The sequence below is a fragment of the Crocuta crocuta genome, unplaced genomic scaffold (genome assembly GCF_008692635.1).
Source record: "Crocuta crocuta isolate KB4526 unplaced genomic scaffold, BGI_CrCroc_1.0 scaffold131, whole genome shotgun sequence".
Lineage (NCBI taxonomy): Eukaryota > Metazoa > Chordata > Mammalia > Carnivora > Hyaenidae > Crocuta > Crocuta crocuta.
This window is the reverse complement of record NW_027528977.1, coordinates 16,733,586-16,760,594: the sequence shown is the minus strand read 5'-3', so window position 1 is coordinate 16,760,594 and position 27,009 is coordinate 16,733,586. Positions and strand designations below refer to the sequence as shown.

General features: G+C 41.5%; 1 long non-coding RNA gene across 1 annotated transcript in view; it reads left to right on the top strand.

Annotated features, from left to right (window-relative positions):
- Positions 1 to 26,288, top strand: part of LOC144226012 (uncharacterized) — a 54,731-nt gene extending 28,443 nt beyond the window's left edge. The window contains exon 3 of the long non-coding RNA XR_013333500.1: positions 26,242 to 26,288. This is a non-coding gene — a long non-coding RNA (uncharacterized LOC144226012). The remainder of the gene's footprint in view (positions 1 to 26,241) is intronic.
- Positions 26,289 to 27,009: the final 721 nt, after the last annotated feature.

Genomic DNA, 27,009 nt, shown 5'->3' with positions numbered 1-27,009 from the left:
TAAATTGACATTTAAAAAAAAAAAAGATATTCTTAGGATAATTGATAAAATTTGAAAATGGACTGTAGATCTGTAGATTAGATAATAGTATCATATCAGTATTAAATTTCCTGATTTTGATAATTGTACATGATTGTGTGAGAGAATATCCTTGTTAGAAAATATGCTCTGAGGTGCTTCTGGGTGGCTTAGTCAGTTAAGCGTCCGACTTCAGCTCAGGTCATGATCTCACAGTTCCTGGGTTCGAGTGCCGCTTTGGGCTCTGTGCTGACAGCTAGCTCAGAGCCTGGAGCCTGTTTCAGATTCTGTATCTCCCTCTCTCTCTCTGACCCTCCCCTGTTCATGCTGTCTCTCTCTCTCTCTCTCTGTCAGAAATAAATAAAACAAAAAAAAATTAAAAAAAAGAAAATATACTCTGAGATATTTAGGAATAAAGGGCCACGATGTCTCTAACATACGTGCTTTCAAAGAGTTTGGAAAAAAAATGACATGAAAAAAATACAGAGAGAATTATGAAGACAAAGCAAATGGGGCTAAATATAAATAACTGATAAATCTGGGTAAAGGGTATGCAGTTCTTTGTATTGCTCATGCAAATATTCTCTAAGATTGTAATGATATAAAAATACATACAGTAAGAAATATAGATTTATTTTGAGAATCTATTACAATTATTTTGATAATCAAATTTCCTTTTAATTGGCTGACCCTGGAACTTCCAGGGCAAGAGTAGAGTATTGTGCCACCAGGTTGGTGTTTCAAGATCATGGGTCAAGTGTGGAAGAGCAGAAAACATTGGGGCTGGAGAGAGACAGGAGGCAGATGGTGAAGATGCTCTTCCCAACTTAAAGAACTTGAACTTTGGGAAACTGCTGAAGGATTGTTAAGGAGAGAGTTCTGTGAACCCATTTATATTTTAGAATGATTGCTCTAGCTGCTGGTGTATGGTGTGAATAGAAGAGGAAAGGGGAAGATGCAGGACTGAGGCTCTTATAGTCATTTAAAAGGAGAGTAACCAGATCTTGCATTACATTTGCAGCAGTGAGGATGGACGGAAGTGGAGGGATTCAAGACCACTTTAGAGGTGGAATCATCAAATGGGAGAACCAACTGAAGTCACAGGAAGTGGGAACAGTATGAGTTGACTCAAGTTACCTTCTTAGGTGACTAAGTAGATAGTGATACCATTAACCTGGCAGGGACTTTAAGAAACAGAGGAGGAGTGGAGTGAGAGGGTAGAGCAAGATGATGAGTTATATTAGATCATGATGAATTTAAGCCTCAGTGGGAATCAGATGGATAGACATATGGCTATCTGCAGTCACCTCCCCCTCAGTTCATAGCACACAAAAAACATGTATTTTAGAATTGATCAAGTATGAAAGCTCTGGAAGATTGCTTTCCAGTTTAGCTGTTCTGTTATTCTCTCCCATCAGCAGTGCAAGAGGACTGTTTGGTGTTTTCCCATATCCTTGCCAACACTTGGTATCTCCTGACTTTTTAATTTTTGCTAATCTGATGGGATATTTAATGACAGTTTGCAAGTCATTTTTTACTAGTAAATTTAGGCTTTTTCTTAACTTTTTCTTTTCTTTAAAACATTTTTTTCGGGGTGCCTGTGTGGCTCAGTCGGTTAAACGTCCAACTTCGGCTCAGGTCATGATCTCACAGTTTGTGGGTTTGAGCCCCACATCGGGCTCTGTGCTGACGTCTAGCTCAGAGCCTGGAGCCTGCTTCAGATTCTGTGTCTCCCTCTCTCTCTGACCCTCCCCTGCTCACACTGTCTCTCTCTCTCTCTCTCTCTCAGAAATAAATAAAAACATTTAAAAAAAACATTTTTTTCATGTTTATTTATTTATTTTGAGAAGGAGAGAGCTCGTGCATGTGCAGGGAAGAGGCAGAAAGAGAGAGAGAGAGAGAATGAATCCCAAGCAGGCTCCATGCTGTCAGCACAGAGCCTGAAGTGGGGTCCCATCTCATGAACCATGAGATCATGACCTGAGCAGAAACCAAGAGTTTTGAAACACTTAACCCACTGAGCTACCCAGGAGCTCCTAGGCCTTTTCTTTTCTTTTTTTGCTTAATTACTCAAGTTTCCTCCTCTGTAAATTTCAATGTGTATCACTTGTTCATTCTTCTATTGAGTTTCCAGTTCTTTTCTTGTTAATTTTGAAGGTATTTTTGAGTGTTGTATATATTAATCTCTTATCAACTTTAAATATTGCAGGTACCTTTTCCCAGTTTGTCATCTGTATTTTATCTATGAAGTCTCTAATTTAAAAAATTTTTTAAATGTTTATTTATTTTTGAGAGAGAGAGAGAGCGAGCGAGCGAGCACGAGCAGGGAGGGGCAGAGAAAGAAGGAGACACAGAATCCGAAGCAGGCTGTAGGCTCTGAACTGTCTGCACAGAGCTCAATGCGGGGCTTGAGCCCATGAACCATGAGATCATGAGTCGGTGGCTTAAACAACTGAGCCACCCAGGTGCCCCTGAAATCTTTAATTTTGGTGTAGTCAAATGTAATATTTTCCTCTGTGTAATATATGCTTTTAGGGTGTTAACAGGTTCTTTCTCTTTTTTTTTGTTTATTTCTAGGAGAGAGAGAGAGACAGCATGAGCAGGGGAGGGTCAGAGAGAGAGGGAGACACAGACTCTGAAACAGGCTCCAGGCTCTGAGCTGGCAGTCAGCACAGAGCCCGATGCGGGGCTCGAACCCACAAACCGCGAGATCATGACCTGAGTGAAAGTCGGACGCTTAACTAAGCCACCCAGGCGCCCCTAACAGGTTCTTTCTCACACATCACTCAGGAGTTTCTATTAACTTTATAATTTTACCTTTTGTATTTATGCCTTTATGTTTTTATAATTCACCATTGTGTATGATCTGAAGTAGAGATCCAACTTTATTTTTCACATATGGTAAACTGGCTTTCCCAACTAATCTCCAAGAAAATCCATCCATGTCTATTTATTATTATCTAAAAAATTACCATGTATACCTGGGTCTATATTTGAGCTCTCAATTCTGTTCCATTGTTTATTTGCTCCTTAACATCAATGAATTAGATTTATTATTATGGTTTAAAATATACCTTAACAACCAGTAATGTGGATACTCTTTCTTGGTTCTTCTTTAACAGAATTTGCTTAACTGTTTATAGACATAAATTCTACCAGCAACTTATAAGAAATATATTTGATACAGATATTTCAAAAATAATATCTAATAGTCTTTTGAGCAGTGAGTTTACTTTTGTTGAAACTAAGATTCATATTATATATGAATTATTCTTATTTTATGTTCACTAAACTTTATATTTTATTCCTTTTTTCCTTTCCTTCCTTTCATTAAATGGAATTTTGTTCTGGTGGCTTGAAATATATGCATTCTATTTTTAGTGAATTAAGACAAACATTTGTTGTTATCCTCTCTAATAATTTCTTAAACATATTACTATCACTATTTTCCTCCCGAACAAGACAAACATATTAGCATGCTTTTATATCCCTTATTTTTTCTCTTTTGTCCCCACTCGTCCCCTCCTCCACCCTCTTACATATGGTGACTTTGCCTAGAATTTTCATTTTGAATTGTTAGGGATTGTTATGGTTAATTTCATGTGTCAGTTTAGCCAGACTTCAGTACCCAGATATTTGGTCAAAAGCCAGTCTAAATGTTTCTGTGAAGGCATTTTTACAGGTTAGTATTTAAATAGATAGGCTTTGAGTAAAGCAGATTAGACTATATAATGTGGGTGGGCCTCATCCAATCATTTGAATGCCTTAGGAGAAAAAAGCCAGAGGTCCTCTGAAGGAGAGGGAATTCTGCCTCAAGACTGCTTTCAGACTTGAGCCCAAATATTATCTCTTCCCTCAGTCTCCAGCCTGCTGGCCCTCCCTGCAGAGTTTGGCCTTGGCAGCCCTCACAACTACAGGAGCCAGTTTCTTAAACAAAAAATTGCTCTCTCCCTCTTTCTCTCTCTCCATACGCATCCTATTTTTGTTTCTCAGGGAACCCTGAGTAACCTAGGGATACACTTAGATTTTTTTCTTCAACCATTCTAGAGAATGGTGTACCCCTGAATCTAGAATTGAGATTTAGGGTTCATTCTCTTAAGTCTGACGGGCTGTGTTTGAATCCTGTCTCAGTCACTTACTGCAAGATTTTTTGAAAATTTTAATTGAAGGATTATATGCGTATACAAAGGCAAACATAATAAAGGGTGCAGCTCAATGAATTTTCAGAAAATGAACTCACCAGTATAACTAGCAAAATAAAAAACCAAAATATTACTAACACTCAGATTTCTCTTATGGTTATCACCCATCACTTCTCATACCCTTACTAAGGTAAATCACAATTCTTACTTCTAAATGAGTAAATTTTATTGTTGTGTATTGTCTTATCAATTTTTGCATTTTATATACAAGGAGTCATACAACATGTTTGTTTTCATATCTGTCTTTTTATGCTTAACCCCTTTTTTTGGTATGATTAATTTCGGTGCCTGTATGTCATTGTAGTTTGATCATTGTTGTATAGTATCTTATATAGTGTTTCATGACATGAAGTACTAGAATTTATTGATTGATTTTACTTTTTCTGAGCATTTGTTATTTTCCACTTTTTTGTTTTGTTTCCTATTATGAATAGAGCTAACATAAACATTCTAGTGCATTGCTTTTGGTGAGCAGAGGTAGACAGGTAGACATTCTTGTTGAGTATATTACTGGGGTGGAACTGCTGGTTCATCAGATATGCATAGTTCAGCTTTGGTCAATACTGCTAACCAAATCTCCAAAGTAAGTGTGCCAATTTACACCCTCATCACCAATGTATGAAAGTTCTGGTTGCTCCATTTTGTCACCCACACATGCTATTTTTCTTTTTTCTTTTAGCTGCCCTGGTGCTGGTTGGTTTGTATTACCTTGTGGTTTTTTTGCATTTTCCTAATGACTAGCAGACCTGAGTACCTTTTATTGGACATTTGGTTATCTTCTTTTGGAGAGAGATCTTTTGTACCTTTTTTTAAGGTGTTGTTGGCCTTTTTTTAGTTGATCAAGGTGGAAGCTTAAGTTATTGATTGAGGTCTTTCCTCTTTTCTGATACAGGTACTTGAAGGTATGAATTGCCCTCTAAGCATTATTTTAGCTACATCCTATACTTTTTAAAAAATAGTTTTAATGTTTATTCTTGAGAGAGAGAGAGAAATGGAGAGAGAAACAGACAGAGCACGAGCAGGGGAGGGGCAGAGAGAGAAGGAGACACAGAATCCAAAGCAGGACCAAGCTCCAGGCTCTAAGCTGTCAGCCCAGAGCCAGACACAAGGCTTGAACCCACTAACCATGAGATCTTGACCTGAGCCAAAGTCGCATGCTTAACCTACTGAGACACCTAGGCACTCCTACCACACCCCATAAATGTTGACATTATGGTTGTATTTTCAGTCCATTCAAGATAGGTTTTTTTAAATTTCTTTTGCAATTTCTTCTTTGACCCATGGATTACTTAGAGATATGTTGTTTAACTTCCAGATATTTGAACAATTCTGAGATTTCTTTCTGCTATTGATTTCTAACTGAATTCCATTGTGGTTGGAGAACACACTTTGTATAATTTCAGTCCTGTTACATTTATTAAGATTTGTTTTATGGACTATCATATGTATCAGATTTTATATGACTTTCAAAAGCTTTTAGCCTAGCTCATTTAGCTTCCTGCCCTCCTAGGCTTAGGAGTCAACAAACACGTGGTCAGGAACATCAAGTGTGTCTGAAGTCTCCTCGTTTCTGTTTTTGCCACTTTAACCATCAGCCATAGCAGAAAGCTTTGATGGTTTTCCTTTCCCCCAGTAGTAGCTGTCTTCCTGGGCCAAGTCCCCGTCCTCCACCTATGTCCCCTTGTGGGAAATGACGCCAGGGGAGTATATCAGCTGCTGATCTGATAGCTCTCCTGTGAACTGTTCTCTCCTTTCTGGGATGTTTAGTCCTTTCAGTCCTTATTCCACACTCCTTGACACCTGGAAAATGTGATTCTTTTTGGTAATTTGTCTAGGTTTTAATAATTGTTGTTAGTGGCAAGGTTGGCCTGTTTCAACCTCCTACATTCTACCCAGGAGTGGGGAAGTTGTTTGTCCTATTTTAGATAACAGCATACTTTGCTATACTGTTTACTCACCTTTATTTCACATATGGCTTGTAGCATTCCTATAGATTTGTTTCTCCGCTTCTTCTCCTCCTACTTCTCCTCCTCTTCCTTCTTCTCCTTCTTTATTAAGAGAGAGAGAGTGAGTGAGCGAGCAAGAGAGCTTGTGAGCAGGGAAGGGGCAGAGAGGGAGGAGAGAATCTAAAGCAGATTCCGTGCTGTCAGCACAGAGCCAAATGTGGGGTTTGATATTGCTAACTATGAGATTATGACCTGAACTGACGTCAAGAGTCGGATGCTTAACTGACTGAGTCACCCAGGTGCCCCTTGTTTCTCTTCTTGCTGGAATACTAACTACAGGAAATTTTTCAAAGAAGAGTATTTCCAAAGAGAATTTTTTTTTTTTGAGTGATAAAACTTGCACTTTTTATATAGATTAAAATTCTGAGGGGTGCCTGGCTGGCTCAGTTGGTATAACATGTGATTCTTGATCATAGGGTTGTGAGTTGCTGGGTGTGGAGATTACTAAAATAAATAGGTGGATGGATGGAGATCATGCTGGGTGTGGAGATTACTAAAATAAGTAGGTGGATGGATGGAGAGATAGATAGATAAAAAATCTGGTTTTGATGCTCTTTTCCTTTAAAACTTTTGAAAATATTGCATTTCTTCATAATAGTATTATTCATAATAGTCCCAAATTAAGGACAATCTAAATGTCTGTCAACAGTAGAACAGATAAATAAACTTATCCTATATTTATACAATGGAATACTATACAGCACTGTTTCTAACTGGAGACGATGTTGCCTCCTAGAGGACATTTGGCAGTGTCTGGAGATATTTTTTTGGTTCTCATAACTTGTTGGGGGAGGGAAAAGGATTGATATTGGCATCTAGTGGGTAGAGACTGAGGATGCTGCTAAATATCTTGCATTGAATAGGATAGCCTTCTCATAAAAGAATTATCTGGCCCAAAATATCAGTAGTGCTGAGGTTGAGAAACTGTGCCCTATATCAGTGAGAATAGATGAACAATTGTAACATGGAGGCAACCACATGATAATTCCCATAAACATAGGTTGAGCTAAAGAAGCCAGATACAAATTAATATATACAGTATGCATCTATTTATATAAAATTCAAAAATAGAAAAAACTAATTCATAGTGTTAGCAGTTAGGATAGAATTGTCTGTGGGGTACAGATGGTGACTGGTAAGGGCCAATGTAAAGGGCCTTTTAATGTGAGGGTTAGTTACACAGATATGTTCACACTGTGAAAATCAAGCTGTACTTTATAAATGGTGAGATACAGATATATAATTATTTACATATATAATTACATATTATGTGATATATAAATTTTGTATATGTATATATACTTATACTGGAATAAATGTTTTTCAGAATTCCATTGTCTGCTTTTAAGAGGTGATCTGTTCTTCCTCTTTGGAAGCATTTTCTCTTTGCTTTTGATATCCTAAACTATCATTTTAATGTGACTAAGAGTGGACTTATTCATACATATCTGTTTGTCACTCTCAGATCTTTTCTTAAAATTTCTTAATGTTTACTTATTACTAGAGAGACAGAGTGTGAGCAGGGGAGGGGCAGAGAGAGAGAGGGAAAAATGGAATCTGAAGCAGGCTTCAGGCTCTGAGATATCAGCACAAAACTTGACACGGGGCTTGGACTTAGGAACCACGAGATCATGACCTGAACCGAAGTTGGACGCTTACCTGACTGAGCCACCCAGATGCCCCACTATGAGACCTTTTAATCTAAAGTCTGTTCTTTCTTTCTAATACTGGGAAAAAATCTTAGTTATTGTTTCTTCAAATATTTTCTTAACATGCTTATTTTTTTTACTCTTTCTGGGATTCTTATTATCTAAATGCTGACAGGTCTACTTCTCTCTTCCATATATGTCTCATAACTTCTCTTCTAGCTTATTGTTTTTTTAATCTCTTGCCAGTTATTCCTCTGGGTGATTGTCTTGACTGGAATTTCCAATCTCACTAATTCATTCTTCAAATTTATTCAGGCCACTGAGTGGGTAGGAAAAACTGCTGAGTGGTCTTAAGCTGTTCTTCCATGAAAGCAAACAAAATGGAAATAAGGTTATCAGGAAATAAACAATTTCTTAAAAAAATAAGTAAAGATAAATAAAATAAGTTTATTCATTCAGCTATTTAACCAATCTATCAAGTTCCTTTTTTTAAAAAAAATATTTAGTTTTTGAGGGAGAGAGAGAGAGAGAGGCAGAACATGAGCGGAGGAAGGGCAGAGTGAGAGGAAGACACAGAACCTGAAGCAGGCTCCAGGTTCTGAGCTGGCAGCACAGAGCCCGACGTGGGGCTCAAACTCATAGACTGCAAGATCATGACCTGAGCCGAAGTCAGACATTTTTTTCCTTTTCTTTTTTTCTTCTTTTTTTTTTTTTTCAAAGTCAGACATTTAACCGACTGAGCTACCCAGGCACCCCTCAAGTTCCTTTTTACAAAAAACAGCATTGGTTCTTAATTTAATATTTAATTAATATTAAAACATTTAATATTTTTCAAACTAGCTTTATATATTTTTAAAATTATTTTTCAACATAAGTATTTGTTCTTGAGTTATTTTATAAACTCTTCTATGTTTTAGAAGATATTTGTTGTGCTTATTTAAATTGTTTTCTGTTCTGGTCTTTCAGCTGTGCTTTATCTGATATTCATTGGCCACCCTCTGACTGTCTTTGTGATGTTGCTCCCCTCAGTTATTTTAACTTGTGATCACACATACTACCCTTCCCCTTGGGGGCTCATTGCCTTGGTTGGGAATGTGTATCCAGGCGGAGGGCTGAAAGGATTGGCCCGTGTTGTGTTCTGCAGTTTTAAGAATGTGAGTATGTGTGCTAAGGTATATACCTCAAGATGGGTGCCCTGGCCTTCCAGCCTGGAACTAACCACTGCTTCTTCCCCTGTCCCTGAGGAACCTGGCTGTACTTACCTTGGGCACTGCTTTTTCCAAGAATTGTCTTCTTTGGCTGACATCCCCTTGTCCTCAAGCTGTGGAGCAGGGAGGAGGGTCCAGAGCCAGGTCATTTGTGTACACCTGCTGTTCTCTGTTCCCAGCCAGCCAGTGCCCTGTTGCTGCTGCTGCCTCCAATCACTGGCTGGCAGGCAGTTCCACCCTGGGGCCCCATTGAAATGTAGGAAAGAGCAACTCTAAGGCTCTCTTGGGAATCTGTCACCTGGTTGGCACTTGGCTGTCCTCTTATTTCCTACGCTACTATTTTCCACCTCCATTGGGACCCAGGCATCTTCTGGCTTTCCAGAGGGAATTCCTCACAATTTTGACAGGACCTCAGACTCATACACCTCCTTATCACTTCCATTTTTCCTCCACGGTGGGGCTGTAGGGAGGGAGACCACAGCTCTTCTTAGTTTATCATGTTGCTGGAACCCAGAAACAGCAGTGAGTGTGGACTTTAAAAGTAGCCTCTTGATAACTGTGTGACCTCAGGCTAGTTTTTAAGTTTGCACATCTGTGAAATCTGGCTGATAATGGGTTGCTTCAGAGGAGTTGTTATGGGTCGGCACAGCACTGGCACACAGTATCGGTTAATCATATTAACTATTATTATGATAGCATGTGGGCCATCATCAGTGGGGAGCTGAGGCTGGTGTTTGGAATTGTGGATTTGAATGTCACATGTCCCTGTGGAATGAAGAGTGAGGAATGAAGATGGTATAGGGAGGGGTCCTGGCATTTAAGGGTTAGTGGACAAAGAAAGAAAAGGAGAAGGAGAGGGAGGGTGTATCTCAGGAAAAGGTAGGGCCACAGAGGCCAGAAGAAAGGAAAGTCTCAAGAAAAGGAAGGGGGTCATCTACAGAACCAGAGGCTCTGGAAAAACCATCTTTTTTTTTTTTTTAGCAGTTAGCTACTCCTTGGTGAATTTAAATCCGTTTTAGTGGAGAGGAGGGGACAGAAGCCAGATTATAGCTAGTTGAGAAATAAATAGGAAGTAAAGAAGTAGAGACATGTCTAGACCTTTCTTCCAAAATATTTGGCTGTGAAAAGAAGGAAAGAGATTAAGGCGATGGCTGGCAGAACTGTGGTTTGTTTCTTGTGATTAAGGAGCCAGCTCCATCTCTCCCATCTCTTTCCCCTTCCTTCTTCCCTTCTCCTTCACCCCCTTCCCTCTTCCTTCCTTCTAATTCTCTTCTCTAAGCTTAACTTTGGATCATTCTGTAAATGAAGCAAGGGACTAGGAAGCTCTAGGAGAGAGACTGAAGCAACTCAAGGAGCTCGGGATGAATGGTGAATGGCACTTGCCCTGAGGAGGCAGAGTGATGGGATCCCAAGCCCACATGGGCCTTGGATCCTTGCCCATTGTTGCAGGGGGGGAGGGGAGGAGTGGTATCAGTGGGTATCAGTGTAGGTAGGTTTGTGATGGGGAGAAATGGGCCAGGAGAGGAAAGTAATCAGGGTTTATTCTATTGTATTTAGTTTGCTTGATTAAGAGCCTCAAGAGTCTTGAAATGGGCATCTTCATCTTTCCCAGAGATGGGTGTTATTCTTTCCCCAAAGAGCTCTGCACAAGATTGGGATAAAGTGAGGTGTGTGGAAGGGCATTATGAACTGTGAGCTGTGCATTGGTGGCAGAGGAAAGGCATTCACTGAATAAATATAAAAATATCTAATTTTTTCCTGGTTATTGGCTCAGATAATACCAGAACTCAATGACACAGTGATGACCCCTGGGCGGGGGACGCAGGAACAGGGTTCAGGGTATGACACATCCTTTTTGGAGTGATTTTATTTTATTTATTTCTTTATTTTTAAAAATTTTAATGTTTATTTATATCTGAGAGAAAGAGAGACAGAGTGCATGTACACATGCATGTTTGTGTGTGAACTGGAAGTTTATTCTTCCAGGCACTGTTGAGAGATATTCATTATGCTCAGCTTCTCCTTCAAAGAACTGCAGCTTGCAGCGGCCTCAACACTTCCCACTAGAATCCTCTTCTGCTTCCAGAATTCTCTGGAGGTGACTAGAAGGAAACATGGTGCCTCAGAGCCAAGGCATTTCAGCAGCTTCCCCTTGTCTTGTAATCCTCATGTAGAAATAGAGTCAGGGTTGTTGGGCCCATCTGGGGCTGGTAGCCAGGGACATGGCCCTTCCTGACCTCTACTCTCCTTGAACCTCCAGATGTCCTCCTGTTGCTCACCAGTTTTCTAACCTGCTATCCCAGGCCAGAGAGATGAGGTAACAGCTGCCACCAATGCTGCCCAGTGCTGAGCGCAGGAGCTGTGAGATCGGGGCCACCAGTGGAAGAGCTGGCCCAGCTGAAACAAGGACTAAAGTGTGGGAAGGATCATAGTTTATCACCCTTCAGATAAAGAGTGTGAAGTCCCAGTGCTACACAGAGAACAGGCTGCTTCCTTGAGGTTTCTTGGCCCTTGTTGAAAGCTCTTGCAGAACCCAGGCACGCTAGCTTATGCTATGACTCAGGCTCCCCTCCCAGAGCCTGCATCTCAAATCAAGTTGGGACGCACTTACTTTATTAGGCCTTTTGTTAAGAAAGAGTTGCACCTTTTGTCAGCCTACACGATTCTAAGCCTGGCTTTATCACTTAATGATTGTGGGACTCTACTTACGTGTGTGTGTGTGTGTGTGTGTGTGTTGTGTGTGACTTCCCCTCTCTCAGCCTCACTTTCTTCATCCTTGATCAGATGTATTCTAAATGGTTGCTGTAGTAATGAAATGAGATAACAGACACAAAGTGACTTGCATATGTCTGGGAAAGAACAGGACATACAAATTGCTTTCTTTCCTCCTCTGTTTTACCTGGAGCCTGATCCCTAATGTGGTAGGGTCTGTTCCCTAAAGAAACAAAAAACAAAAAACCTCAAGGTAATTTAGCATGTCCATACGTGACAACATCCCTCATGACCTTGTAACATGAGACCACTTAAGCAGACTGCATGTTTGTTTGTGTTACCATACATGGGAGACAAAGAAGTAGAAAATATATGAAAACCTATGCCACATAGCATTCAGGGCTCAGTTCTTCGGGTACAAACCCAACTGAGCAGTGCCAGAAGGAATAAAGTTGCTTCCTGGAAAGAAAAGCCTCGGTGTCACGACTCTCTGTGCAAGAACCCTGCTACTTTACTTGGGGGCTCTTCTAGGATTTGGAGATGGTGTGTTTCCATCTCTTTTGCCGTTGGAGAATGTGAACCTTGGAGCGCCAGGAGAGGAGGCCTTATCTGGTGCCAGCGGACCAGTTGGTCCACAGGAGACTAGCCCTCCCGGTGCCAGGGCAAGAACCCCATGTGCACCAACAGAACCCATGAGGCCCAGAAACCAGCTTAAGGAGTGTTGCCCATCAGACTGGTAGGAACCCGAGTCCATTTTGGCAGACTTGCTCCTAAGAGACAGAAGGGAGCCTAATCACCTCCCGGAGTTGCCCTAGCAGTTCCACAAGGGATGAAGAATGAAGCCACAACTCTAAGGTGCTGAATATAGTGGGATGGGTTGGAGTTGCTGTGTGACTGTGTGTGGAGACTTGTCTCTCATTCATTTCCTGGGTCAATGACTATGATAATTAGAGCCAACTGTCTCTGGTTAGTCTACCTCAGAATGGGGACTTTAAGGAATATTCCCAAGCAGCTGCCAAAATTCCCTTCATTTCAGGGAAATTCCCTGTCTTCTCTGAACTGACATTGACTACCTAATTCCACGAATGGAAAACCAAACCAAACCAAACCTGGAGTCTGCTCCTCTGTCTGAGCTGACAAGGTTTAAAACTGCGAGTCCTCTTTCTGTGCCTTTTGCTGGCACCTTGCGTCTTCTGCCTTCCCTTCCCCCTCTCCTATTTCTGCACCACCTGAGGGGGGTGGCTGCATAACTGGCTCTTTAATGCCTCAGGCACCATCAGCTTCTCCTCCCACCCTAGAGGTCCTGGAGCAAAGACCACCTATTTCAGATTTTCCCACCAGTGCTCTAGGTAAAAATTAACCATGGGGAACAAATTGTCTTAAATGGACCCAAGTATAACATATTCAGTGTTTAAGCTAATTTAAGTTTGTTGTTTGAAATAGACAATGTTTATCAACAACAACAACTTTTATTCTACATAGATTTTCTGAAGATCAAATATGCTCGTATTATCTCTGTTCAAATTTGTTAGCAAAAGGATGACTTCAAGTAATGGTTAACTTTGTCTCATAGTTTTCATGGGTAATTGTTAAGATATCTTTCAAAGTCTTTGATAACCTAAAATGTAAAGGTTTACATTGGGATTAAATTCATTGGATATCTAACGAGATAAGACGCTAAAGCACTGATTACTAGATGTAGGTATGTGCTTTTGACTTGTTGCAGAAAAGCTAAGGATATTTGGATCTGTTGGAAAACATGGTTTGTGCTTAATTGATTCATAATTTTGCCATCTAAAAAACTTCTGATGTAACAGTTCACAATTGGTTACTACTTAGTTTTCACTGGAGACTAAGGTTTCTAAGAGGTAAAATTCTGCTAAATGTAGTTAAGACTAATGAAAATAAGGAAAGCAACTTTGCATATAAAAGGGTAGATACACTAAAAAAATATATGTATATATGAAATGGAAATACATTTTTTGTTAAAGTTAAAATAAAAGTAATTTTGTCCTAAATGAGACTGGTTGTTTAAAAAAAAAAGGCTTAGGTCAAAATCTAAAAGCAAAGTTATAAAAGATTTATAAAGAAAAAATTTTAAAAAGTTTTATATATGGTCAGGAAGTTTAAGGTTAAACCTTTATATTATGCTAATTTAGCCACTATTTTATAGACACAAAAAACCTCAGTGGCCTTCCTGGAAAGGTTAAGGGAGGCTCTCATTAAATACATGGCTCTCTCCTCTAACACCCCTAAGGCTAAGATAATTCCAAAAGACACATTTGTCACTCAATCGGACCTAGATATTCTGAGAAAACTGCAAAAATTGGCTGTTGGTCCAGAAGGGACCCTAGAGGAGCTCTTACAAGCTGCTAATTGGGTGTATTACAATCAAGATCAAGAGGAGACTAAAAAAAAAACCAAAACAAAAAACCAGCAACGGCTGCTTTAAAAAAATTCTGGGGCCTTAGTTATGGCCTTATGTACTATGTCAGACTGGACGTCCCAAGGTCCTGGCACCAAGTGCCATTTATATGGCCATTCAGAGCACTACGTAAGAACATCTTCGGAGGGGACAACCAAAATGAAAACCCCTTAAACCCCTAAACTCCCTTGTGTGGAGATAATCACTGGAGATCTGAATGTCTCCGGGGACCTCTATTTGTGAGGGCTCAGATAACCAGTGTCCCTGGAAGGGACTGAGGGGCCTGGGGCTCTTCACGGTGGCTCCCCTAAACCAACTGTCTATCAGAAACCCAGAGCCTCAGGTAACTGAGTAGTGCCAGCAGGAATAAAGTTGCTTCCTAGAAAAAAAAAACCCTTGGTGTCAGGACTCTGTGCGAGAACCCTACTACACTAATAGTGAGCATAAGACGAGCATTGCTTGCTGGGAAGAGGGAGGGCAGGTTCTGTCCACACCCTTGTATGCTGCCTGTGATGGTGGGGAGATTGGGCCTGTTCCTTTTAGCTCCCTGTGGGGAAGCCACTGCCTGTAGGGGCAGGAAGGAGGTCAACTCTGTGGACACTGGGAGCCAGGTGATGAAGGGTGAGAGGCCTGTGCAGAGTGCAGACAAAACCCCGCAACCCGAAAGAAAGATCCATCTCAACAACGCTCTTCTTAAGCGCTCATCCTCAAACCTAATGGGCCCTCACCTGGCTCTGCAGCTCCAGTCTCACATCTTGAGCCTACCTACCTTCCACGCTGCCCCAGAGGGTGCTTTCTGAAACGGTAGCCCATTCACATCCCTCTTCTCAGAATCCTCAGTGGCTCCTTCCTGTTTAAAGCTGTGCTTTTCAAACCTTTAGTGGGTTCTGAAATCAATTTAGTGAATTGCAATCAGTATTAAAAAATTGAATAGATTAAATGTCAGCCTCAGTCATATGTAAGTATTGTTTTGTGAAACATTTATTTCAGATTATTTTAAAAGTAAGCAGTTAACTTTATATTGAGGTTTTGTGTGTTCACACCTGAGTACAATCTGAATGCCTCCCCCCCTACTAGAGGGGCAGGGAGAGACCGAAGAAAGGCAGGCTGTTCCAGGTGGGTAGGTGGCACTTTTAATCAGCAAAGGGATCTTATTCTTTTGGGCAGCTGCAAGATGAACAGACCCCCCACATCCACCCCTCAAATCTTAAAAGCCAGTAAAGAGGACTTAACTGGGCTCAGTCACATGTATGGTACAGGTGTTCTCAATGCACATTCCCAGGACAGGGGAGGGGGCAAGGAGCCTCCAAGTGCCCAGGTCCAGCTCATGGGCTAACTGGCAGTCAGATCTTTTTGATGACATTCCCCAGCAGGTATAACACATTCAGTGAAGTGCACAAGTATTGAGTGTGCAGCTTGATGGATTTTTATATGTGCATGCTCTAATTTAGCCACCACCAAGACCAAAGCATAAAACATATGTGATTTCCAAGAAGGCTCCCTCATGCCCCTTTCCAATCCAAACTAATGCCCATCACTTCCCAGGAGATCATCACTATTCTGACTGCTATAATCATCAATTAGTTTTGGCTGTTCTTGAACTGAATGGGATTTTGGGGATTGGCTTCTTTAGCTCAGTATGCCTGAGATACATTTATGATGTTGTGTGTAGCGGTAGTTTGTCCATTTTAATTATTCTATTGTGTGAATGCACCACAATTTCATTATCCATTTCTCCTGTTGATGGACATTAGGGTCGTTCCCACTTTTGGGCTATTATGAACAAAGCTCCTGTGAATAGTCTTACACGTGTCTTTTCATTTCTACTCATTTCTTTTGGTCATGCTAATAGGAATAAAATTTGAGAGTCACAGGGTAGATGTGTGATAACCATTAAAACTTCCAGTTTTTTAGAGTAGTTACATTTGAGATTTATATGTGCATATGTTCACATTCACATATGATATCTATTCCTATGGTTCAGATGGCCATGTAAAATGATTTTATTATTGTGGGTCTTGGTAAAACACACACGTATACACAATACACACACATACAATGAAAGGTACTCATTAGAGGAGAAAGTCAAATTTCCTAGCGTGGCTCACAGAGTGGGACCTGACCCACTTCTGTCTCTACTGCCTCAACTCCCACCCCTTCTTCTTCCTCTTTTTTGTTTGTGGACTCGTACTTTTCCCTGAATGTTCATTTCAAATGAATAGCTGGTAAGAAGACTTCCCTGATCACCCCACCCCGTTCTCCTCTTCCTTTTTGCCCCTTTAGAACCCATGCATCCCTCTATCATAATACTTACTGCCTTGTACTCTGTCTCCTACTGAATTATTTCCCGATAGACGAGCTCCTTGGGGGAAAACTGTGACCCACCTTAACATCTAGGGTGAACATTTGTTCTTTACCTTCTGCCTCCATCATCCTTTCTTTTAGTAACAGTCCCTAGTATTTTTTTTCTTTTATAGTTTATTGTCTCGTTGGTTTCCATACAACGCTCAGTGCTCATCCCAACAAGTGACCTCCTTCATGCCCATCACTCCTTTTCCCCTCTCCCCCACCCCCACCAACCCTCAGTTTGTGCTCAATATTTAAGAGTCTCTTATGGTTTGCATCCCTCCCTCTCCTTAACTATTTTTTTCCCCTTCCCCTTCTCCATGGTCCTCTGTTAAGTTTCTCCTGTTCCACATATGAGTGAAAACATACAGAGTCTGTCCTTCTCTGCCTGACTTACTCTACTTAGCATAACACCCTCAAGTTCCATCCATGTTGCTACAAATGAACAGCCCCTAGTATTAATCCAGGGAGCTACCATTCCTGCTCTCTCAGTCCTGGTAGCTCAGTTGTGGTCCCATTCACCTGCTATCCTTGAGGTGCTTGTGACCATATTCTGGGGCCCTCATCATATCTGATATCCTTGGCCATAGAGCTCAGTTGCCTAGCCAGTTGGAAAGGACTTTGGGAGGCATGGGCGCCATTGTCTACATTTTCTCCATCCTGAGTCGCCCTGTGGTCTATAGCCCAGTATACACTGGGCATTGTGCTGAGTGCTTTACATTTACAATTTCATTTAATTTTCACAGCAGCTCTATGAGCTGAAGGTACTATTATCATCACCATTTACATATGAGAACTCTGGGTCAAAGAGGTTAGATAACACTTACCTAGTGTACTTCCAGGACTGGGCCTTAGCACAAACACTCAGGGCTGCCTTTGTATCAATGATAAAATACTCAACTTTAACTCTATTGAGAGCAGATGCTGACAGAAAATAATTTTCATGTGTGAGTAGGTTTTTCACAGGTATTGCAGAGGTGACCCACTTCTCTCTAAGCATTTTAAAGATGTCATCCAATTGTCTTCTGGCCTCCGTTTCTGATAAGTAGTAAGCTGTAATTATATTTGTTCTTCTGTTTATGTCATATGTCTGTTTTTTTCCTTCTTATATATTACTTTCTCCTTATCTTTGTCATTAGTAACATGATTATAATGCAGCCATGCATGGTTTTGTGTGGATGTGGGTATGTATTTATCATGGTTGGGGTTTTCGGAATTAAATCTATAGATTGCAGTTTCTCCTATTGAATTTGCAAAATTTTCAGTCACTATTGCTTACTATATTTGTTTTCTGCCTAGTTTTCTCTCTCTTTTTCTTCTGGGATTCCAATGACACAGATGTTAGATTATTTTCTTATTGAGGCTCTGTTCATGTTTGAAAAATATTTCTTTACTACTCTGTGGTTGTTTGGGTAATTTCTGCTGACGTATCTTTACTTTTACTTCTACTTTTAGAGTGTTCAGTATTTAGTATGCTGTTATCCTATCTAGTGAATTTTTTACTTCAAATATTATATTTTTTCATTTTTGAGTTTACATTTGGCTTACTTTTTAGAATTTTCTTATGTATCCTGAATTCACCAGCTCTTTAGCTGTTACATTCATCTTTTCCTATAAAATATACTTATAAAATGTTTGTTTATTTTAAAAGAGAGCATGAGCAGGGAAGAGAGAGAGAGAGAGAGAGAGAGAGAGAATGCCAAGCAGGGTCCATTCTAAGCATGTTAATACTATGCTGAAAGAATGAAATGACTCTAAGAATGAAAGACTGTAAGTCTTTGAATTCTGTTATCTTTCTCTGACAAGTATTCAGTTTTGTTCTAGTGGATGATTCAGTTACTAACAGATCACCATAATCCTGTGGAACTGTAGTTTCAAACTGCCTTTATTACAGTGGTCTCTTCCAGTCCTAGGGTGTAGACCTTAGTCCTAGGATGTGGTCCTTACTCTTAATCTTAACCTTTGGTTCTAAAAGAGTACCAGTGGAAAGGTCACAGTGTTTACTAAGCTTCTCTAATGTGGCAGGACTCGAACTTCAAACTCTGTGCAGCATTTTAGTCTCCCTGAAATTGCTTTCCTGTGGATAATTTAGAGTCCTACCCTATGTATGAACTGTGAGCAGTCAGCCAAGTATTAGAGGAGAATCAGCACACAGATTTTAGGGAAACTATTGTGCTTCCATCATTTGCTGGGTTTCACCCCTCAATTTCCAGTCACTCAAGCCCTCTGCACAGTATAAAAAAGGGATGTGCCTTTAGGGGAAGATCTTACCCAATGTGTTTCCTTTCTCTCAAGGGTTGGATCCCTTTAGTTTCTCCCTGCTTTGGCTGCTGTGCAGTGCCTTAAGGGAATTGTTTTTAAAAACATTTTATCCAGAGTATATAACTGTTATGTGGGAGGGTTAGTTTTATACAGGCTATTCCGCTCCTACCAGAACCAAATCTTTTCCTCACTTTTCTTTCTGCTAATCTCAACATGAATGAATATGGAAGAACTAAGAAGTCAGGGAAGCAATGACACAAAGTTCTGAGGTACACTCAGCAGGGCGAATAAGAAAGAGGTGGTATGATATAATGGTTAAGAGCATAGACTGTGGAGACAATCTTGGGTTTTAATATCAACCCTGCCACTAATCATCTGTATGAGCTTACACAAGATGCTCCACTGATTGGGTCCCTGTATTCTTATCTGCAAAACAGGAATGATAATATTATTTTCGTAGTTTTTGAGGGAGTGGGCACCATATCTGGCATATAATCATAACCAAAGGTGGTCACTACTGTTAAGAGAATAGTGTGTTCTTTCACAGAGGGCTTGAAGAAGAGGGGACAAAGCTAGAAGGATATCTCTTCGAAAGAATGTGGATGACTTCTATTGGGCCTTTTCAGACTAGAAGTCTATGCCTCCAGCTGTAGACATTCACAGTTGTTTGGAAATAAGCAAAGTCCCAAACATTAGAATATTTTTGTGTTCCAGGTAAGGCTTATCAAAAGCTGGAGGGTATGAACCAGATCTGTCAAGAATTTTATTTTATTTTTGGGGCACCTGGGTGGCTCAGTCAGTTAAGCTTCCGACTTCGGCTCAGGTCATGATCTCATGGTTCGTGGGTTCGAGCCCCGCGTCGGGCTCTGTGATGACAGCTGGCTCAGAGCCTGGAGCCTGCTTTGGATTCTGTGTCTCCCTCTCTCTCTGACTCTCCCCTGCTCACGCTGTCTCTCTCTCTCTCTCTCTCTCTCAGAAATAAATAAAACAGGGGAAAAAAAGAATTTTATTTCATTAAAAAAATTTTTTTTAAATGTTTTATTTAAACATTAGAGAGAGAGAAACAGCGTGAGCAGGGGAGAGTCAGAGAGAGAGGGAGACACAGAATCCGAAGCAAAATCTAGGCTCTGAGCTAGCTGTCAGCACAGAACCCGACGTGGGGCTCGAACCCATGAACCATGAGATCATGACCTGAGCTGAAGTTGGACACTTAACTGACTGAGCCACCAAGGCACCCCAAGAATTTTAAAGAGACAGAGATGATGGAGTTAAACAAGAAGCTGGTGGGAAGTGCATATCAAGGGCAAAGGCTAGGAGATGACACCTTCCCCCAAACTCTGTTCCAATACAGATCTCTTTCATGAGCACTCCAACCAGCATAAAGTAGTCTTCATTACCAAATCCAAGTATGTCAGGGAAGATTTTTTTTAATTGATGTAAAATTCACAGAAAATTCCCAATTAAACCATTTTAAAGTGTATAATTCAATGATTTCCGGTACATTTATGATGTTATACAACTTCACCACTGTCTAATTCTAGAACGTTTTCATCACCCCAGAAGGAAACCCCATTCGTGTTAAATAGTCTGCATGCTCTCTTCCTCTCACCCCTGCCAACCACTCATCTTTCTGTTTCTATGAATTCATCTCTCTGGACATTTCATGTAAGTGGAATTATACAGTATGTGACTCCTTGTGTTTGCCTTCTTTTACTTGGCATAATGTCTTCAAGTTTCGCCCATTGCCTGGAATTTTTTAGATACTCATTTTTGAATAAACTCCTTTGTCTTTTGACTTTTACAAGTTAACTCCATGAGGGTTTCCTGTAGGGCAAGGGTAATTTGAAGTGTAGCAGGATTCTCGCGCAGAGAGTTGTGACACTGAGGCTTTTCTTTCTAGAAAGCAACTTTATTGATGCTGGCACTGCTCAGTTGGGCTCCTGCCCAAAGAACTCAGTCCTGAACGCCATGTGGCGTGGTTTTTTTTATATAGTTTCTACTTCTTTGTCTCCCATATATGGTAACGCACACAAATAGGCAGTCTGATTAAGTGGTCTCATGTTACAAGGTCACATATGCACATAGCCAGGTTACCTTGAGGTTTTTTTTTTCCTTAAGGAGGGGACCCTACCACAATGGGGCACATAGACACATTGCCAAGTTTCTGTTTCTACACCCCATTTACAGTGCTCTTGAGGCTGTTCTGTAGGAGTACCTGTTTCAGTTTTTCCACCTGAAATTCCTTTCACCTCGACTGCAATCAAAAGATTGATGTCTTTCTAAGGCACCTGGTTAAATGCAACAAGGTGGTGTTGTGTAGGAGGAGAAAATCTGTGTCCATTCAGTAGGCAGAGCCCAGGAAAGGGGCGCATCCCTAGGGATACTGCATATGCCATAACATGGTGTGGAAGAAGCAGAGGAGAAATAGCTGCTGGTCACTATGACTGAGTCAGTCTTGAAGAGTTCCCAAAGCCCTGTACAGTGGGGAGCAATAACATGACTTTTCTGTGTGGCCCAGAGTAGAAAGCAAGTAGGTGAACAGCCTTAGCTCCACCTCATTTCTTATAATGGCGTGGCCGCAGAATGGCATAGGGGCCACCATGTGTTTCCAGACATTCGTGGGGAATAGCCGTGGTGTAGGGAAGTGGCATAGAGAACCTGAAAACTCGGAGAAGACCTGCCATGCAGAGCAAGAGGACAGTTGTCCAGAGGTCCAGAGTATGGGCGCATTTTGGCACCTTGCAGGAGTACATGAAGACAGCAACGGCCGGATGCTAAACTGAGATTAAGTTTTTGCAGTGCTACAGGATGGGGGCTCAAAACAGAAATTAAGTTCAATTTAGAAAAGGCAGTGTACACTTTAGGCACTTCTGAGTAGGGAAGCAGAGAATCCTAAATTAAAGAAAAAACATTTTTCCCCCCTGTGTGTCATTCCACTTTATTTCATTTTCAGCTCCCTAAATAGATAGGGTCCCTCCTCTCTTTCTCAAAACATTACCTATTAGAGAAAGGAGCCTGTGATTGAGCTGAAGCATTGAAGAGGCAGAGCCTTCTAGCTTTAAGGGGCTGACCAGCTAGCTCAGGGCAGTTTCTCAGCTAAAGCTTCTGGGGAAACTGCCCCAGGCACTCAGCTAGCAGCTTTGTGGCTGGAAAGGGAGGGGTTAATTTAGACTTGGCCCTAGGCTGTTCTTGCCGTGGTTCTTCTCAGCTGCAGGGCTTCCTTCCTCCTCCACCCACCCTTCTACCCTTCCTCTTTCAATGTTTTTTAAAATTGAGGTGAAATCCACAGAACAGAAATGTAACTATTTGCAAGTAAACAACACAGTGTTTAGTACATTCACTTCAGTACATTCACATGGTTGTGCAACCGTCACCTCTATCTAGTTCCAAAATATTTTCCTCATCCTCAAAAGGGACTCCCCAACTCAAGAAGTCACTCCATATGCCTCCTCCCAAAAGACCCTGGCAACCACCAATCTGCTTCCTATCTCTTTGGATTTACCTATTCTGCACATTTCTTACAAATGAAATTGCACAACGTGTGACCTTTTGTGTCTGGCTTCTTTCCCCATCCCTCTGGTACCTTTCAATCCTCTCTCTTCTCCCTGAAGCTTTGGGGCCCACCCAAGAAGTCCCCCAGGCATTTCCAAACTCTATTTTCCAGGACTTAGGCCTGGAAAAGAAAAGAAAGAAAAGAAAGAAGGTCAGAGGGCAGGGGTGGGCGGTAGGAATGAAATTGGGTTAGGAAAAAAGCTACCAGCAATTTCTGATCAGGTCCCAGCAGCTGAATTTGGTTTGGAGGCCAATTATCTCAGGGCACTTAGGGTTTAAGTACCATGGCTGGGGTTTCTAAGCCATGCCACGTGTGAGACAGGCTTGCCCTGGCTTCTGACTTGAAACAGATGCTCTGTGCCCTTGAAGGCAAGTTGGGTTTTGGGGAAAATGCAGCCCTATTGAAACTGTGGTGTGGCTAGATTTTCACAAAGCTGTATTTACAATCAGACAGAAAAACATGGGGAAACAGCGATGGGTCAAGTTACCCCTTACATCCCACGTGGCTACACCAGCCATAAGAACCAGGGATGCCGTGGAGAAGCACATCATAAACTTGTGGGCCGGGTCCGTCCCTTCTCTGACTAATATTATGGCAGAGTTTTGAAACTTTAAGTGGAGGAAATTGTAGAGGGAGGAAATTGGAGGTGGTAGCTTCTCTCTGTGTGTCTGGTAAGAGAGCTGGCTGGTTCGGTGGTTTCTGTCTCTGGCTTCAGTGGTTTTTCTGTGGAGTGAGATGCCTACTTTTGTTTCCTGAGAGGGGAAGATATGGGTTAAAATTATAGAACATGTTTTGGGCAGACTCCCTCTGCTTGTCTTCATGCAGGATGGGCTTATTTATCTTGACCTATGAAGGGCTGTCCCCTGTTGAAAATCATACTACCCATGCCTCTCCTCCCTCCAAAATCTATTACACATGAGAAGCTGTGTTGCCATGGGTTAGTCATTTCCCTTTAAAAACTTCAGCTTTCTCAGCAGTAAATGAAGGTATTAGATTGCGTAGTGGGTTGAATAGTGTCTCTCCCTCCAAATTCATCATATCCACGCAGAACCTCAGAATGTGACTTTATTTGGAATTGGAGTCTTTGCAGATGTAACTAAGGTTAGGATTGAGATGAGATCCTATCCTTTGGATAGGACGGGCCCTAAATCCAAAGGAGAGTGTCCTTATACTATAGTTGGGGTGCAGGGGTGTAAGAACACCTGGCTGTGGGGCATCTCAAACAGACCAGGTTCGCCAGTTGCTGCTGACAGAAATACAAAACAGAGAGATGAATGGTGGCGAAACATTTATTTCAGTGAGGCCAGCACCAAGAAGACTGTCTCCAAAGTGCTGAAAATGTTTCTAGGCTTACATAAGGAAAATGTGGGACAAAGGTTGGTGGGTACATGCAGGTGGGCAGTAGAGATCAGGTCTTTCATTGTCTTGGGGTCATCACTGGCTGGGCATTACTGGCCCAGGGCAGTCCCTATTGCATGATGGGGTAGTTTCTGTTCTGGTCACAACATGCTTTGCCCACAGGGTCTTTTGCCTGAGTTAAGAAATGAGCTGCAAATAACTTAATCGGTTAGAAAGCTTGAGGTCAAAATGGAGGTAGTTGAAGTTGTCTTTCACTAAGACAAAAAAGGGCAATACAGACACAGGGAAGGCCTTGTGAAGTGAAGTAGGCAGAGATTGGAGAGATAACTCTACAAGCCAAGGCGTATCAAGGATTGCCAGCAAGCACCAGAAGTTAGGTGAGAGGCAGGGAATTTCTCTCAGCCTACAGTAGGAATCCGTTTTTCTGACACCTTTGTTTTGCATTTCTGGCCTCTTGAACTGTGGAAAGAATAGAATTCTGTTGTTTTAAGTGAGTATGTGGTACTTTGTTATAGCAGCCCTAGGAAATTGATACAGATTAGGTACTATTTCTAGGATTAATCCATATCTTCATGGTGCTTGTAGTTCTTACAAAGTGTAGTCCCATAATTTATTTCTCATGGTAAATTCTTGCTGGGTGTGATACTGTGATTTATAATAAGAATTACACATTCATTTTTCTAGTTCCTGGCACAAAGCTCCTAAAACCTTTGAAATTCCTTGTGATGAAAGCTATAAAGGTGTTTTTTGTCATGCTAATGAGGTGACTTTAGGAAAACCTCTAAGGATGAGGTCTGGTTGCCGGTGGAGCCAATCAAGTGGTTAGAGGGTTGGACCCTTCTGTTCCACCACCTGACCCTCCACGGAGGGGTGAGGGACTAGAGATTGAGTTCAATCACCAACGGCCATGATGTATGTAATCAGTCACACTTTGTGATGAGGCCACCATAAAAACCCAGAAGGCCTGGGTTTGGAGAGCTTCTGGGTTGGTTGAACACATGGAGATTTGGAGAGAGTGGTGTATTCGGAGGAAGCATACCTTGCCTGCAGCATCTCTTCTGTCTGGTTCCTGAGTTACATCCTTTCATAGTAAACTGGTAATCTAGTAAGTAAAACATATTTCTGAGTTCTGTGAGCCACTCTTATAAATTTATTGAGCTTGAGGAGGGTGTTGTTAGAATTTCCAGTCAGTAGCCTCTTGGTAACTATCTGGACTTAAGAGGAGCTTCTGAAATTCGTGGTGGTGGGGTAGTCTTGGAGGACTGAACTCTTGTGGAATCTGATGCTACTGCAGGATAGAGTCACAACTGAATTAGATTGTAGGACACCCAGTTGGTGCCCAAGGATTTTTGGTAGTGTGTGGGGAAACCCCCGCACTCCCCACACTGGAAATTGGGTTAATGTAGAACCTATTAACCAGGGAACTTTTCTGGGCTTCAGGTAGGTTTTAACAACCCGTTTGGCTGTTTGCAGGTGCTCGGAGAGATGACCTGTTTACTGAAGTGGCCTAGCGAGTCTGTGGCAGCCCTCTGGCTCCAGTCTGTTTGCTTTTCTCTAGTGCTGTGGTCCCCCTCAGCTGAAAAGTTCTGCGTCCACAAGAATGTATATGGAAATGCTCTCATAGGCCCAAGCTGAAGGCTGTTTGAGGGAAGGGCTAGCCTCACCAGCTGCACCTGGGTTACTATGGCTGAGGCTTGCTGGTGAGCCTCAGGATTCAGCTTCCTTGGACTCGAGGCCGCCTCCTATCTTTAGAAACACTTCGTACTGACCATTCCTCCACCCCTGGTAAATAGAGATCACTGTTCTTGAGGCCAAAGGTGGGATAGCCCTGGTGGAGTGAAAAAGCGTAGCAGGCCCAGGTTTGAGTCCCAGCTCTGCAGTTTATTAGCTGTGGAACCCCTGGGTAATGACCTCACTTCTCCAAGATTCAGGTTCTTCAGCTACAACATGGAGATAACAATCCCTACCAAGTAGAATTTTTGTGAGGATTGGGGATAGATGTGTAAAACCTCTGGCCCACAGCCGCTGCTCTATAAAAGCTGTTCCCATTATTTCCCCCTAATAGTTGCATTGGCTTTACTCCAACGCTTACTCAAGGTCTGGTTTCAGTCTTGGATTAATTAGCTCTGCGGCTTTCCTTAATCCCATGAGCTCCAGCATCTTGCACAAGACCCCCTGTATGTGGGAAGGCATCCAACAAGAGACATTTACCAAGGGCTTGTGCAAATCATTGTGTAATAGTAGAAAGGACATGGGCATTGTTCTTAGTCAAACCTGATTCAAATCACCCCTCTCCCACTTCCTACGTGTGGGATTCAGGTCTTGTTCACTCACTGGTGAAGTGGGGAGAACAGAATGTGCCGGCAACATTGCTGGGTCTTACACAAAAGGATGTGTAAAGTGTGTGATAAAGGGCGAATGCTGTGTAAAGGTCAGTTTTATCACCTCATTCTGTGAGGCTACCTTCTCACCTGTGACTAGGCAATCTTCCACTTTTGCAGACGCTGCCCTTACAGCCTCTTAGCTGCCGTCACAAAGAGATGGAACAAGAAGTCATTTTCAAAACAAGGTCACTGGAGAAGTGGTCAGCTGGAGAGCCTGAGAATCCCTCTTCAGCTAACTATATGCTAGGACTCCGAGCAGAGGTCAGCAGCTCTTCTGTCCCCACCAACCCCCCCCTCCAGTGTAAGGAAAGGTGCATTTTTAGGCTGCACTTTTAAATTTAATGTTTAAAACTACATAAAAAAAGCATCTTGAGTCCAATGATGAAATTTAGAACCTTCAAAAATCTAAATAGGAAACTTCATGTTATTTTTTAACTGCCAAATGTTGGCTTCTACTATATATTTACCTGGTGAGCTGGAATTCACAAAGTGGATTCCTAGCCTTAGCTTCTCACATCGATATTTTATCATATTTGTTGTTACTGATGTAATTGACATAGCATTACATAAGTTTTAGAGGTATAACATAATGATTTGGTATTTGTATACATTGTGAAATGATCACCACAATAAGCCTAGTTCACAGCTATCACCATACGTGGTTAACACACTTTTCTTGTAATGAGAATTATTTAAGAACTAGCAACTTTCACATATGCAGCACGGTGTTACTTTCAACTTCCAATATCCAGTGCAGTACTGGAGTCTCCATGCTGTGCAGTACATTCCTGGGATTTGTTTACTTTATAACTGGAAATTTGTTCCTTTTGACCACCTTCTCCGTTTTTCCCCACATCCATCTCAGCAGCCTAAAAATGTACCTTT